Source organism: Canis lupus, chromosome 25 (genome assembly GCF_048164855.1).
Source record: "Canis lupus baileyi chromosome 25, mCanLup2.hap1, whole genome shotgun sequence".
NCBI lineage: Eukaryota > Metazoa > Chordata > Mammalia > Carnivora > Canidae > Canis > Canis lupus.
The window spans coordinates 7,760,744-7,774,082 of NC_132862.1; the positions used below are offsets into that span (position 1 = coordinate 7,760,744).

Sequence of the window (13,339 nt, forward strand, 5' to 3'; positions counted from 1 at the left end):
CCAGTTGATTTACCCATCCGTTCATTTATTTATTCAGCAAATACATCTTGACAAAACAGCCACAGAATTTACAGTCTCAAGAGGAACCAGGCAAACAAGCGATTATACAATGAGAAAGAATGAAGCAAAAATACAGCATTGGGACAGCCAGATGCTAGAGGACAGTGCACAAGGGAGCGTACAATTCTGACCTCTTCCACACCTCTCTCTCCTACATTTGAAGACAGGAAGCGAAGGGCTTCCATGGAACTTTGCAAGTTTTATTTTGTCTTATTTTGGATTTAGTCTTCTGAAAATTAAGAAGTAGATTCATAATTGTTTCCTGTCCTCCATCTCTTCAGAGGTCAAATAGGAAACTGAGGTTTTGTAGTGGCAGCAAGGGAATAAAAGAACACCCAGAAGCTAGTCATTTGTAGAATGTAGATCACACAGGACGCAAGGATCAAATAGTCTGCCCTCTTGTACTAGGGATGAGGAAACAGGCCCAGGGGAACAGGGTTCTGGGGTAATTATAAGAATTATTCACTAACAAATGATGTGACTACTATCAGCATTTTCCATTTGAAAAGGATATGTGGCCTAAGTGACTTAATTAAGCTTTTTTTTTAACTTTATATATTTATTCATGAGAGACAGAGAGAGAGAGAGAGAGAGGGAGAGAGACAGAGAGACAGAGACACAGACAGAGGGAGAGGCAGGCTCCATGCAGGGACCCCCACGTGGGACTCGATCCCGAGTCTCCAGGATCACACCCTGGGCTGAAGGCAGCGCTTAACCACTGAGCCCCCCAGGCTGCCCTGGGGCAGCTTTAAGCTTTTTTAAACAACTCTATGACTAGGTACAACTGTTATCCTCGAATAACAGATGAGAAAACTGAGGAATAGGGAGGCTAATAATTTGCCTAATTATTATGTAAGTAGTTTTTAGCTAGTAAGTGTCAGAGCTGGAATTCAAACCTAGGATATCTGGTTCTAGAAATCAGAAACCAAGTGTTTAACTTCAAATGGCTGTCTCCTGTACATCTGACATTTGTACAAGTATGTACAATACATTTTTGCACCTATATTTGTACATATAAATGTATTTAACGTGGTAACTGCTATTAAACATGTCTGGCTTTGGGTGATAAGTCTTTTCATTTGGTTTATCCAGACAAAGAAAATATGAAGTTAAGATTGACATGAATAAGTTTTTAACTCTCAGAGGAATGTCACAAAGGGTAAAATCTGCTTTTAGAGTAACTTGGTATCATTTTCTGAAAAGCTGTCATGCTACTGTGTTACCTGGCGATGGCAAATTAATGTCAGTCTCTGTTCAAACACCAGTTGTGCAAAGCACGTCAGAGTAGCAGGTAGCCTGGGAGATTTCATCATTGTCTCTCTGGGCACCAAAACTGGAGCTGGCACCTAATCATGATGCCTCTTGACTTAGGAGGAAAACACTAGGGAAAAGATACAGATTATCCTTAGGGATAAATCACAGGTAATTTTATTTAATGACTCAGGAATAGATAGTGTTTGGTACAATTGGCAAATCGTAGGGCATTCTTCACCCACTCACTCACTCACTCACTCACTCACCCACTGGATATAGACGTGCTGAGTACCTAGGGGTCAGGTGCTATAGCGAATGCCAGGAACACAGATAAGAATAATAGAGACTGGCTGCTGAGGGGCCTAAAGTCTAATGTATTATGATATATTTCCGGAACCCAAATGAGGGCAAGTTTACTCATGGGACAGAATGAGGAGAGCTTTGGGATCTCCTACATCTGAGTCCTAATTCTAATACTGCCTCTTGCAAGCTGCTTAACTCAGTCTCTGTTTTCTCATCTGAAAAGTGGGGATAAAGCATCCACCTCACAAGGTGGTTGTAAGTACTAAATTCCATGTCCAGAACATGCTGGTTTTCTTTTCCCATCCTTCTTTGAACTCCACTTCCCCCACACCATGTCCCCAGCCTGCCAAGGAAAAAGATAACTGGAGTCAAGAAGGGTTTCATTCACTGAAGTGGTGACATTGAGCCGGGGCTTGAAAGATGAATAAAAAGTGAGGATGACAGGCAGAGTCAGTGGCAAGGGCTTCTAGAAGGTGGGCGTGATGCATTCAAAAGCACTAAGGCGTGGAAGACCATGGTGTTGGGGAGTCAGGGGGAAGTGAGTAGTTTAGAATGTGAGCTGTATAGATGGGTATAGTTGATTGCTTCCTTGAGTGGCAAGTTGGAAAAGGAGTGTGATGTCTTGGTGAATATGGCCGGTCAGATGCCTGCATATAATGCCATTTCCAGACCAGACCAACAGAAGTTGACTTCCCTGGGGCTGGTGTTGAATGTTGACCACACAGTGCACTTTCTCTTCCCTGAGCTATCCGCGTGTGACACGTGGGCTCAGCTCTCTCTTTTCACCTCCTGGATGGGACCCACAGTCTGGCTCCTGACTCCCCATATTGGACACTAGACTTGGGTCTTCTAAGATCCTAGATCTAGTTTGATATTTTGTTTTGAGATCCAGTTGCTAGTTGTTTCATCATGTGTGAAACTGAAACGGTGAGTGATCTACTCAGGTATCTTTTTCCTAGTACTAGTGAGAAATAGTAGCCCGTTTAGAGAACGTAACACTAAAACTCATACCATAAATACAATCCTGGGATTACTCAGTTTCTCACATAAATCAAATTAAAATTCATATAAAATAAAGTCATTATACTGACATTAGAATTTATAGAGCCTCATGCAATTATGATAGATAATTGCTTTTATAATAATTATTTTAAAAAATCATAATTTTATGGCTGAGCGTGCCATTCAGGGTTGGTTACACTGAAGGTAGGAAAACAGTTCTCAGTCTTGGAAAAGAAAAAGCTCAGGAGTAAAGGGAGGTGAGCTGTGAGAGAGAATGAATTTGAAACCAGTGGTTCATGCTGAGTCTGTCAATTTATTTGTTCTGTGTCTTTGGGACAAACTACCTAAAGTCTCTGAGTTTCTTTTCTCATTGAATGGGGAAAATAATAATTTTATGGCTGGCTTATTTTAGTATCAAGGGCCATAATATATATTAAGGTGCTTTGTAACCTACAGCCATTTTACTAGTTAAAATAATTATTAAATGGAGAAATAATCCATGTCAAAAGTCTGCTATCAAAGGAAAAAATTTATACAAATTCTACTAAAATCACTGCTATCAAACTACTCAACAATAGTCTGTGAACCAAGGAACTATATACACTGTCATGCAGTGTTAAGTAATAATTGTGTTCCATTTCCTTCATCAGGCATTCATTCATGCTAAAATTTGGTAATGGATATACTCTGGATCATCAGCCCTGAGAGATGTTTCTCCAAAAAGGGCTCACGGTCATGGAGAAATGCTGCAAGCTCCATCCCAGCTTAGAGAGACTGGTTAAAACCTCTGAGGAATCCCACAATAACTTTCAACACAACGTTTTCCAAACCCCATTGGAGCACAGAAGTCTGTTTTCAAGTATTAGCTTTGGTTCAAAAGAATATATTTGGGGAATATTTTTTCATATAGACTTTTCTTAAAAACAACAGTATTCATGACAAAACTAATAACCATTCTAGGTTGATGTGATTTTAGAGCCGAGAGCTTTGATGTGTTAATGTGATTTTGTATTAATATCTGTGCTAATGTGTTCATGTAATTTTAGAGCAGAGAGTTTCAGTCAAGCCAGCTTTGTCAAAATGGTAGTAAATGTTATCTGCCCTGTAAGCTTTTTTCTCAATTGCAAACATTTCATTTTCCTCCATCACTAGGCGAGTTTTTAGTACTGTCTGAAAATAGGAAACCAATGTATCAAGAAATGTTCTCCATTTTTCAGAAGGACAAAATGATTCACGAAGAACTTAGTGATTTGTCCAAGGTCACATAGCTCTTGGATGGTGGCTCTGACATTCAAACTTGAGCTAACTGCTCCGGAGCCAGTGAATGATCTGATGATAAACCAGAATGTGTTTTACACCGTGGTCTTGTAGGTGTATTCACGTTGCTGGTTGGGGCTAATTCTCATTGTTTCAAAGACTGGTTTAGAACAGACATTTGAAGATTGTTGGGAAGATTCAACAGAGACGTCATTGGCTCAAGGTTTGGGTGGTAGCAGGGAAGATAAAGGGGGGTCAGTTGCCTCATACTATCGAGACATGGTTTGGAGCTCTGCTTAAACTCTGCTGGGTGTTAGCTACAAAACATAATACACTTGAACTTTGTTCAGCGCTTCACTGATTCACAGATGAGTGCAACTCATTTTACCTCAACCCACACCTGACGTTAACAGTTTATATAGATGAGTAACCTATTGGACTCCAGCAAATCAGGCAATGAAACACCGTTTTATATCTTTTCTGGACTAAGATATAGATGCCAAGGACTGATTAAATAAGCAGTTCATTAAAAAGTTGAGCAGTTGCACAGTTAACTAGTATCTGTCGTAGAATTGCATGATGCCATCCTCATTTGGTTTTCTCTGGAAATGGCTTTTCACTTTAGAAATCTGAGTTTTTACTCAGCCATTAGAAACGACAAATACCCACCATTTGCTTCGACGTGGATGGAACTGGAGGGTATTATGCTGAGTGAAGTAAGTCAATTGGAGAAGGACAAACATATATGGTCTCATTCATTTGGGGAATATTAAAAATAGTGAAAGGGAATAAAGGGGAAAGGAGAAAAAATAAGTGGGAACTATCAGAAAGGGAGACAGAACATGAGAGACTCTTAACTCTGGGAAACGAACAAGGGGTGATGGAAGGGGAGGTGGGCCGGGGGGTGGCGGTGACTAGGTGAGGGGCACTGAGGGGGGCACTTTACGGGATGAGCACTGGGTGTTATTCTATATGTTGGCAAATTGAACACCAATAAAAAAAAGAAATCTGAATTTTGTCTTTAATATATGTTAGGTTAGGCACAGAGAAATGTACATCTGTCCTGCTCTGTCTACTAATCCTTTCTCAATCCTACCAATTTTGACACTTTAGTAGCTTTTTAAAATACCCTCATGTTTATTAAGTAACAATCAATGGAAAGCGTGATAGTGTAAAAATAACCTAATTTCAGCAAGTTTAAAGGGACTTGAAAATTATTCTGACATATTCTAATTTCTTAGAATGGAAACTTCTTATTACGACAAATGAAAGAGGTATGTCATTATTGGTCAGGCAGCGGATAATCAGCTTTCATAAAACAAGTATTTTTTTATTTTTTATGTTTTTTTAAGGATTTATTTATTTTAGAGGGAGAGAGAGAGAGAGCACAGAGTAAAGGGTGGGGGAAAGGGAGCAAGAATCCTCAAGCGGACTCCCCGCTGAGGAGGGAGCCCTCTGTGGGGTTCATCCGGGGATCCTGAGATTGTGACCTGAGCCAAAACCAAGAAGCAGCTGCTCAACTGACTCAGCCACCCAGGTGCCCCAAAACAAGTATTTTTTAGATACTGAGTTTTATATATGTTTAGGCTCCAAAGTGGTCATTTATTGCATCATCTTTCTGTTGAATTTGCATTGTTGGATGGTTTGAGTACAATCTGGTGTGTACGTATGTACATACGCATGCATGTGAGCTGATAATTTTTTAAGTGTTCCTGGTCATTACGCATTATCTGGGTAATTCTTGTCCTTATCCTGTTTTTGTTTTTGTTTTCTTTTAATGTGCTAAGGTGCCGCTGGTGTTTTTAGTCAATGGGAACCCTGAGTAAGATAAGATGGTTCTAGGCTTTCATGGTATGATTAAACAGTGAGACTTACCATCCTGAATACAGCGATATTGGACATGTCAGAGTTCAGAAAGCAATTCGTATTGTCTGGTGAGTTTGCTGAACTGTGGGGTCAGTTCTCCATTGGAGAATATTTTTTCCCCAAAGAAAGACAAATGAGTACTAAAATAAACAGAGGGTTGTGAACATATTTGTTACACAGGCCTTCTCTGAAACAAAAATTTTGCCTAGCATCAGAAAATAGTTTTACTATTTTACTGTAAACAGTGTCCCTTAAAATGGTAGGCTAATGCCTTTAATAAACAGAATTAAAATTACAGTGCTATTTATTATATCCTAATTCCTTTTCCATAAATACTGAGGGTTGTGTTAAAATTGAAGTCCCTTAAAAAAAATTCCCACCAAGATCCCCACTCATGGTTAAATGCTACCAAGTTATCCTCAACTTCACGGAACATAAAGTGACTTTAACTGTGAACGACACGTTTTTCATTTGTACCCCCTTCCTCAATATTTTTTTTGCCCCTTTATGTCAAGCTCGGGTTTGACATCCATAAACCTGGAGGCAGTTTAGAGTCAACCTACCTGAAAGGCTTTTTTTTTTTTTTTTTTTTTTTACAGACTTCAAAGTGAAGATCAACAGGTAGTCCTGCATAGAGGGCAGATTCGACAAATGCAACCTTGACTAATGAAGACACTTCATCACAAAAACAACAACCAACCAAACAACAACGAAAACCCCAACTCACACCAAGATCTTCTCTGTTTCAGGGACCCAGAAAAGAGGGAGCAGGGGCTGGCGGCTCCCAGGCTTCACTCTGGCAGGACAGCTGGACAAGTCAGCCCACCTGGGAGGATGCTTTTGTTTACATCTCAGGTTGCCGCCTGACGATTGGTGGCTGGGCTGGAAGGGAGGGTCCGCAGGAAACGCGACACTGGGGATGCTGCCCCCTATCACATGATGGAAATTTCCACTCTTTGGAAAGGCGAAAAGAAAAGAAAGGAGGGTCTCTCAATCCACCCTTTTCCGATACTTCCCTTGGGTCCCAATCGGCAGAGGTGGAAAAAGACGCAGGTGAGTGAAACTTTTCTGTTTTCTGCTAGGCTTAGAGACCTGTCAGTGTGCAAACTTGTGGCTGGATCCCAGCCCGGATTGGTGTTTGTGCGTGTGTGTGTGTGTGTGTGTGTGTGTGTGCGTGAGCGCATAGGGACACGCACACGTGTGCAGTCCGGCCTCTCAACCGTCTGGGGCTTAGGTTAGGTATTGAGGCTCTTTGTCACTTGTTTGTTGATTGACCCCAATTCTTATGATTTTCCAAAGGATCGCGCTTTGGATGGGTTACTGCAGGCTGATGACCGGATTGGCTAGAAATGAAGTCAACCGGGGCAGAGTTAGGGGGACCGATTGGGAAGGCTCACGTGTGACTTTGCAAGAGAGGTGGCAGGGTAGCCACCTACCCAAGAGGTTGGCCAGGTAGCCCAATCCCAGGAGGGGGGGGGTGGGGGAGGGCGGGCTGGGGGTTGGCCCCCTCCACCCCCACCCCCCACCCCAGGCCCCAAGCCCCGGGTTCCCTCCCCTTGGATTTCCAGTTGGGTGTCCCGGGACCACCGTCCGCAGCCGTGGCCCCGCCACCAGCCTAACTCGGGTCGGCTTGGGGATCAGTGCTGGCAAGTGCTACCCAAGTTGCGGGCCCGTGTCCTCAGGGCGGGGACATTGGGTGCTGGACCTAAAATAGACCCGCTGTCCCTGACAGCTGGGCTGCCTGGGCCGGGCCAGCCGGTCCCTCGGGTGGGGGGCTGCGGCCCCGGGAGTCCCCGGAGAGGCTCCTTCGGGGGAGGAAGGAGGCGGGAGCTGTGCTGGGTCGGGGCCTGCAGGGGGGCGCGGGGACCGAGACCGCAGCGCCGGGACGGGGACGCCTGGGGCGCTGGACCCAGGGCAGGGCGAGCAGAGGCGCGGAGCGGGAGAGGCAAGTGGGGTCGAGCGCACGGGGTGGGGGGGGGGATAGAGAGCGCGAGGCTGGGGGGGAAACGGGGAGAGGAGAATGAATGAAGGGGGGGAGGGAGCCCGACGCCGGGAGCCCCGGGGGGGGGGGCACGTGGAGCGCGAGAGCGGGGCGCGCGGGGAGCAGCGCAGGGAGCGGGGTGCGCCCCAGCGAGAGGGGGCGCCCCCGGAGAGGCGCACTCGGTTACGGGGAGAGGATGGACTAAACTGGGGAGGCTCGGTCCCCGGTGCGCCCGGGGGTACCTGCCGGGGAGGGGGCAGGAGCTGGGACCTGGGGCGGCTTGGAGAGGCCCCGGACACCCCGAGCCACGCTTCCAAGCACGGTGTTCAGATACCCGGGCCTGGTGTCACCGCAGGATGGGGTGGCCGTTGACGTCCTTCTCTCAGGGCGAAAGTGCATCTCCGCCCGTCTCGGGGGCATCTTAGATTCCGAGAAAAGAGGCGTCAGGGCAGCGGCGGCCGTGCAGGTGCTGCAGGTGCGCGCGTACCTGTCCGCCCGGCGCTGCTCCGCGCCCCTGCACGACCCGCTTTCTTTGTTAAGCACTTGGAGCGCTGGGACCTCGGCTCCTCCGGGGAGGAGGGAGCCCCGACGGCCAGTCCCCCAATTTCCTGGCTTCTCCTAGTCCTTTATTAGACTTAGTTGCTATGAGTGAATTGCCTCATGTTGTAAAAAGCACTTGCTACACCGGGATCACGATTTCCAGGGCCCGGTTCGCTAGGGCTCTCTGGTCTGGGTCTGTTCGGTTATTGCCTTTTTAGGGACACTGACTTCTGGGAGCGGGAGGGTGGGAGGAATTAGCCCCACTGCAGACTAGTCCCCCAAGAGGCACAGAGATGGGTGGACTCTCTCACATGGAGCACAAGAAGTGTGTGCGCACACACACCTGTGTAATAGAGCTTCTGAAGGGCTAAGAGAATCTATAGAAAAATCTATGATCTGGGTAGAAGCTTGTAAGGACAGAGAAACTGAGGAGAATATATATGAACTTTCCAAAGTATTGAATACCACGTGTTCGGAGACAGAAAGCTTTTAGTGGGCTGATTCTGTCACAAAACATTAAAAAGCAGGGAGATGGGTGAAAGGGGACAGATAGTTTTCAAGCCTGCGGCGGTAGATGAGCTCTTCCGTCAGAGTATGTAGTGCTAGGTGCTCCGAGGAGGCTGGTCCCCACTCGATTAATGGTAACAATCACACATATATATCAATTATTACATTTCTTTTATGTTAAATCCTCATAACAACCTCATGGGACAGATTCTATTATTATACTCATTTTACAGAGCAGGACAGAGACATAGACAGTATGAGGAACACAGACGGTCTTTGGAAGCCCTACGTGGTCATTAGTTATTCTTAAATCTAAATGAACAATTCTCTTTCACTTTGTATTTCATCAGAGGCAGAACTGGACAGGTGACTTTTAGGGAGCCAAAGCTGACCGTTTGGCCTGTGACAGACTAATCCTATGCTAAGAAAGCCAACACATGGTCATTTAGCTATAGACTGAATCCCCACAGCCCCAGAACTAGATTTTTTCAATAAGTGACATTTGGGAAATGCATAGTATGCCTATGGTTACCCATCGGTTTATCGAATCCTCAGGCCAAGCATAATAAATAGATCAGATGCAGACTTCTTGGTTAAATGTTTTTCTTCTTTCATGTCATTGCCCTTGTTTGTTTCCTCAGTGTTTTTCAGGAGTCTTTTCCTTTCTCTTCCTCCTTCTCCTTTGTACTGACTTACTGATAATTTCCAAGTATTTTTTTAAAAACAATTTAAGCCTTTTTTTTTCTTTTTTAATTTTAACATACCTGAAGCATTGATTTAAAAAAAAAAAAAAAAAGCCCACAAAGGTTTAATGGGGTTTATGGCCACTTAGGTATTTTTAGATGTATCAAAATAATATGGTCTTTTAAAATGTACTTCATATATCACCTGAAGTCATCTTGCATGCCCCTGCTGCCCTGGTGACATCTTGTAGGAAGGGTATGAGGTGGGAGTAGGGGAGAGACAAAGAAAGGAAAGAACTCTCTACGAGCCAGACTTTACGCTAAGCCCTTTACAAATGTGAAATCTATTTAATGTTCACACACTCCTCCTTGTTATAGGTGTTTGTTATCTCCATTTTACAGAGGAGGAAATTGAAGCACATAGGAACTAAGGAAAGAGACAAGGGTCACCCAGCTAGTAAATGACAGCGCTGGCATCAGAGCTTTAAGCCCCTTCTATGCCAGAGCTCCTGCTTCCAATAGAGCTGGCAGAATGAAAGTTAACTAGGAAAACAAAAACTTAAGGAGGAAAGAGGCTTACGGAGATGTTACACAACACGGTAGGATGTGCCCAATGGGAGGAATGGAACTGCCAAATGTCTTCCCTGTGACTGCTCATCTTCCTCTGGTCTTCCCTCTATTTTTGTAATGACCTAATTCCATTCGTTCATTCCCCAAACAATCACTCAGTATCATTATCTTCCAGGAACCCTGTTAGGGAGTGTCTTTTATCCCTGTTTCCCTAATACCTACCGAAGTCCTGGGCAAATACTAGGTGCCCAAGAAACATTTGTTGAATAAATGAATCAGTCTAGAGGAGGAAAGAATAAGCAAGCAAATGGTTGTACTAACAGCATTTTGAGGGCCAGGAAAAATTCAGATTTGAGCCCCTGAAGCTGGCTTGGGAAGGGGTCAGAGAACATTTCGAGACTTGGTAATGAAGCAGAAATAAAAGTCAGCCAGGCAAAGAAGTGAACAAACTGGGAGAGAATTCAACAGAGACCTGGAGAAAGGAGGAAGGAGAAAGTGGGAGCCACTCTGGGAATTTAGGAGTTCAGAAGTGGGAAGTGGAACTCCCATGAGAGGAGGTTGGGAGGGAGGTGTGGTCTGGGAGGCTCCCAAAGCTCTGGCCCACCCTTGAATTTTCAGAAGTGACCTGTGCTAAGGAGGAACACAATGACTGAATACAGAAATTAGCACCTTTTATTATTTCATCTTTCTATTATACACTCCTCTATTAGAGAACGTTAGTGTTTCAGACTCTTTAACACGTTAGGGTTTTAAACTCTGCACTCAAATGGAAATAGTAGACTTGGCTGTCCTCTGTTTGGGGAAATCAAATTATTTTTCTCATTCTCAAGGGGGATATTCTATTTTAACAAAGATACAATTGACACAATCACAAAAAAATATTCCCAAACAAATGCTTTTCTGTGTTTTTCTGGTTAGGGAGGGGTAGCTGGGGAGAATTTCTCTCCTTATTTTAGTTTTTAGTGGCTTTGTTTATTTTAGTGTGTTACAGAAGAGTCTGGAAGGAAAAAAGCATTTTAAAAAAATGAAGTGAGATCGGGCATGGAGTGACAGTAATGATGTCAACCTCTTAGCTCCAAAGTAGATGTTTATGCCAGTTAAGATTCTGGCTTTTGATAACAGACTTGGAAAATGCAATTCCCAGAGTCTCTTGTTTTTTTTTTTTTTTTTTTTAGAGATCTTTTATACCAGTTTTCCATCCCAGGCTCAGAAGTCTGCATGCCTCTTCACTATTTCCACACTTGTAAAATACTCTCGTAGTTAAACTGTTATTTGGAAGGGAATTCGAACGGTAAATGAAATCCACAAATAATCCAAAACCTAATTTCAGTTAATACACTAAATCCTCCACTTTTTAGCGTTATATCCTTGGGCAAGTTTTTAAATCTTTTTTGAGCTTCATTGTCTTCAGCTATAAAATTGAGATCATACTGGCTCCTGTCTCATGGGATTATTATGAGGATTAAATGAGTTAACACATGTAAAATGCTCAGACTAATGCCTGATTCATAGTGAGCACTCAATGTGGGACAGCCATTACTGTTAATGTCATCACTTGGACACCCAAAGCATTATTTGAAATGTTAACGAATGTCTATAATAGAGGTTCTTTGGTGTTTTCCTCTGTCAAAACAAAAATGAAGGAAACAGAAGAGAGGAAATGAAAAAAGAGATAAATAATACTCACAAAGGACAGTCCAGCCCAGAATAACGTCATTCCCTGTATAAGAAGATTGAAATGTTCCCTTCCTGTTGGCTATTTGCCCCTATTTCTTTTGATCAGTCTAGTGTGTATCCATCATTAAAATACACACCATCTCCAGTTCCCTTGCTTTCTCTCCTTTTTCCCTCCTTGGTCACTCCCGTCTCCATGGTGCCACACACAGTGCCTGGTGCAAACAGATACTCACGCATGTTTGCTGAGTGAATGAAGGAAGGAGCACCTATTGTGTTCTTTATAATAGTGTTTATTCTTCAGTTAAGCGTGTTTTCACTGCAATATTAAAGGCCTTGGCAAAGTGAATTTATGCACTACCGGCAGTCAATACAAATATTTTTCAATTAAATTGTTTATCCAGTGTGCATTATTGCACACAATTAAGCATGCGGGCTGGGGAATCCGGGTGTATGGATACCAATCCCTGTGCCACACAGTTGGGCTTCCTGGATTCCGATCTTGGCTCTCTCACTGGGTGGGACTTCCAGGCTTCCAATTTGGGTCTCCCGCTTTCTACCTGAGCGATCCAGATTGAGCTAGTTACTTAACCTGAGTGCTTCATTCTCTTCAGCTATAAAATGAGGGACACATTTCCTACTTCATGAACATTTTTTTGAGGATAAAATGGAATTATATATGGCTCATGGAGAGCATTAGGAGTGTTTTTTAAACAGTTAAAAGAGTCTTGTTTTCCAATTAGGTGCAATACGAATGCCTACCTTATAAAATTGGTGTGATACCAATGGAACGTAATAAACTCTCAAAAATGTTCCTATTCCTATTGCTTTTATTGCATATCCTTATTTATATTTTTCACAAAGGAGTTAAGGCCGTGATTCGGCTTTTCCATTTTTTTTCTTTCCTTCCTTCTCCGCCTTCCCTTCCCTTCCTTCCTTCCTTTCCCTTCCTTCCCTTCCCTTCCCTTCCTCTCCTTCCTTTCCTCCCTTCCCTTCTTCCCCTTCCCTTCCTTCCTTCCCTTCCCTTTTTCCCTTCCTTCCTTTCTTTCCCTTCCCTTCCTTCCTTCCCTCCTTCCTTTCCTCCTTCCCTCCCTTCTTTCTTCCGTTCCTTTCCTTCCTTCCTTCCTTCCTCCCTTCCCTCCCTTCCTTCCTTCTGTCCCTCCTTTTCCTCCTTCCTTCCCTTCCTTCCTTCCTTCCTTCCTTCCTTCCTTCCTTCCTTCCTTCCTTCCTTCTGTCCTTCCTTTCCTTCTTTCCTTCCTTCCCTCCTTCCTTTCTTTCCCTCCTCCCCATCCTTCCTTCCCTTTCTTTCCTTCCTTCCTCCCCTTCCTTCCTTCTCTATCCATCGAAAGTCGTATTGATCCTACCTGACGCTTCAGGGTCACTTTTCCTCCCCACCCACCCTGGTGTTTGTCCTGTCATTTTGCCTTGCGTCATCCGCGCCTTTTACACCGCATACTCCTCAGGACAAGGACTTTGCTCTTTGTTTTGGCATAATTCTATAACCCCGGGTACACTCCTGGCGCTATAAAAATGTTAAAGAAGAAAAAGAAAAAAAGAGGGGAAAAAAAAAAAAAGGAGGCAATCCCCCAGGAGGCCAGCCCGGCGGGCGGCGGGTGCTGTCCAGCAGCATCTCCATCTCCGG

The 13,339-nt window shown here is 44.0% G+C and overlaps 1 protein-coding gene across 2 annotated transcripts in view; it reads left to right on the plus strand.

Annotated features, from left to right (window-relative positions):
- The window catches only part of SLC38A4 (solute carrier family 38 member 4), an 84,232-nt gene that overhangs the window by 7,709 nt on the left and 63,184 nt on the right, over positions 1-13,339 (plus strand). The window contains exon 2 of one of the 2 annotated variants that reach the window (XM_072798210.1): positions 6,342-6,795. The gene's annotated coding sequence lies outside the window, so the exon portion shown is untranslated. Of the gene's footprint in view, positions 1-6,341; positions 6,796-7,568; positions 7,688-13,339 lie in introns of those variants that run through there. The other variant, XM_072798211.1, reaches the window with a different exon arrangement.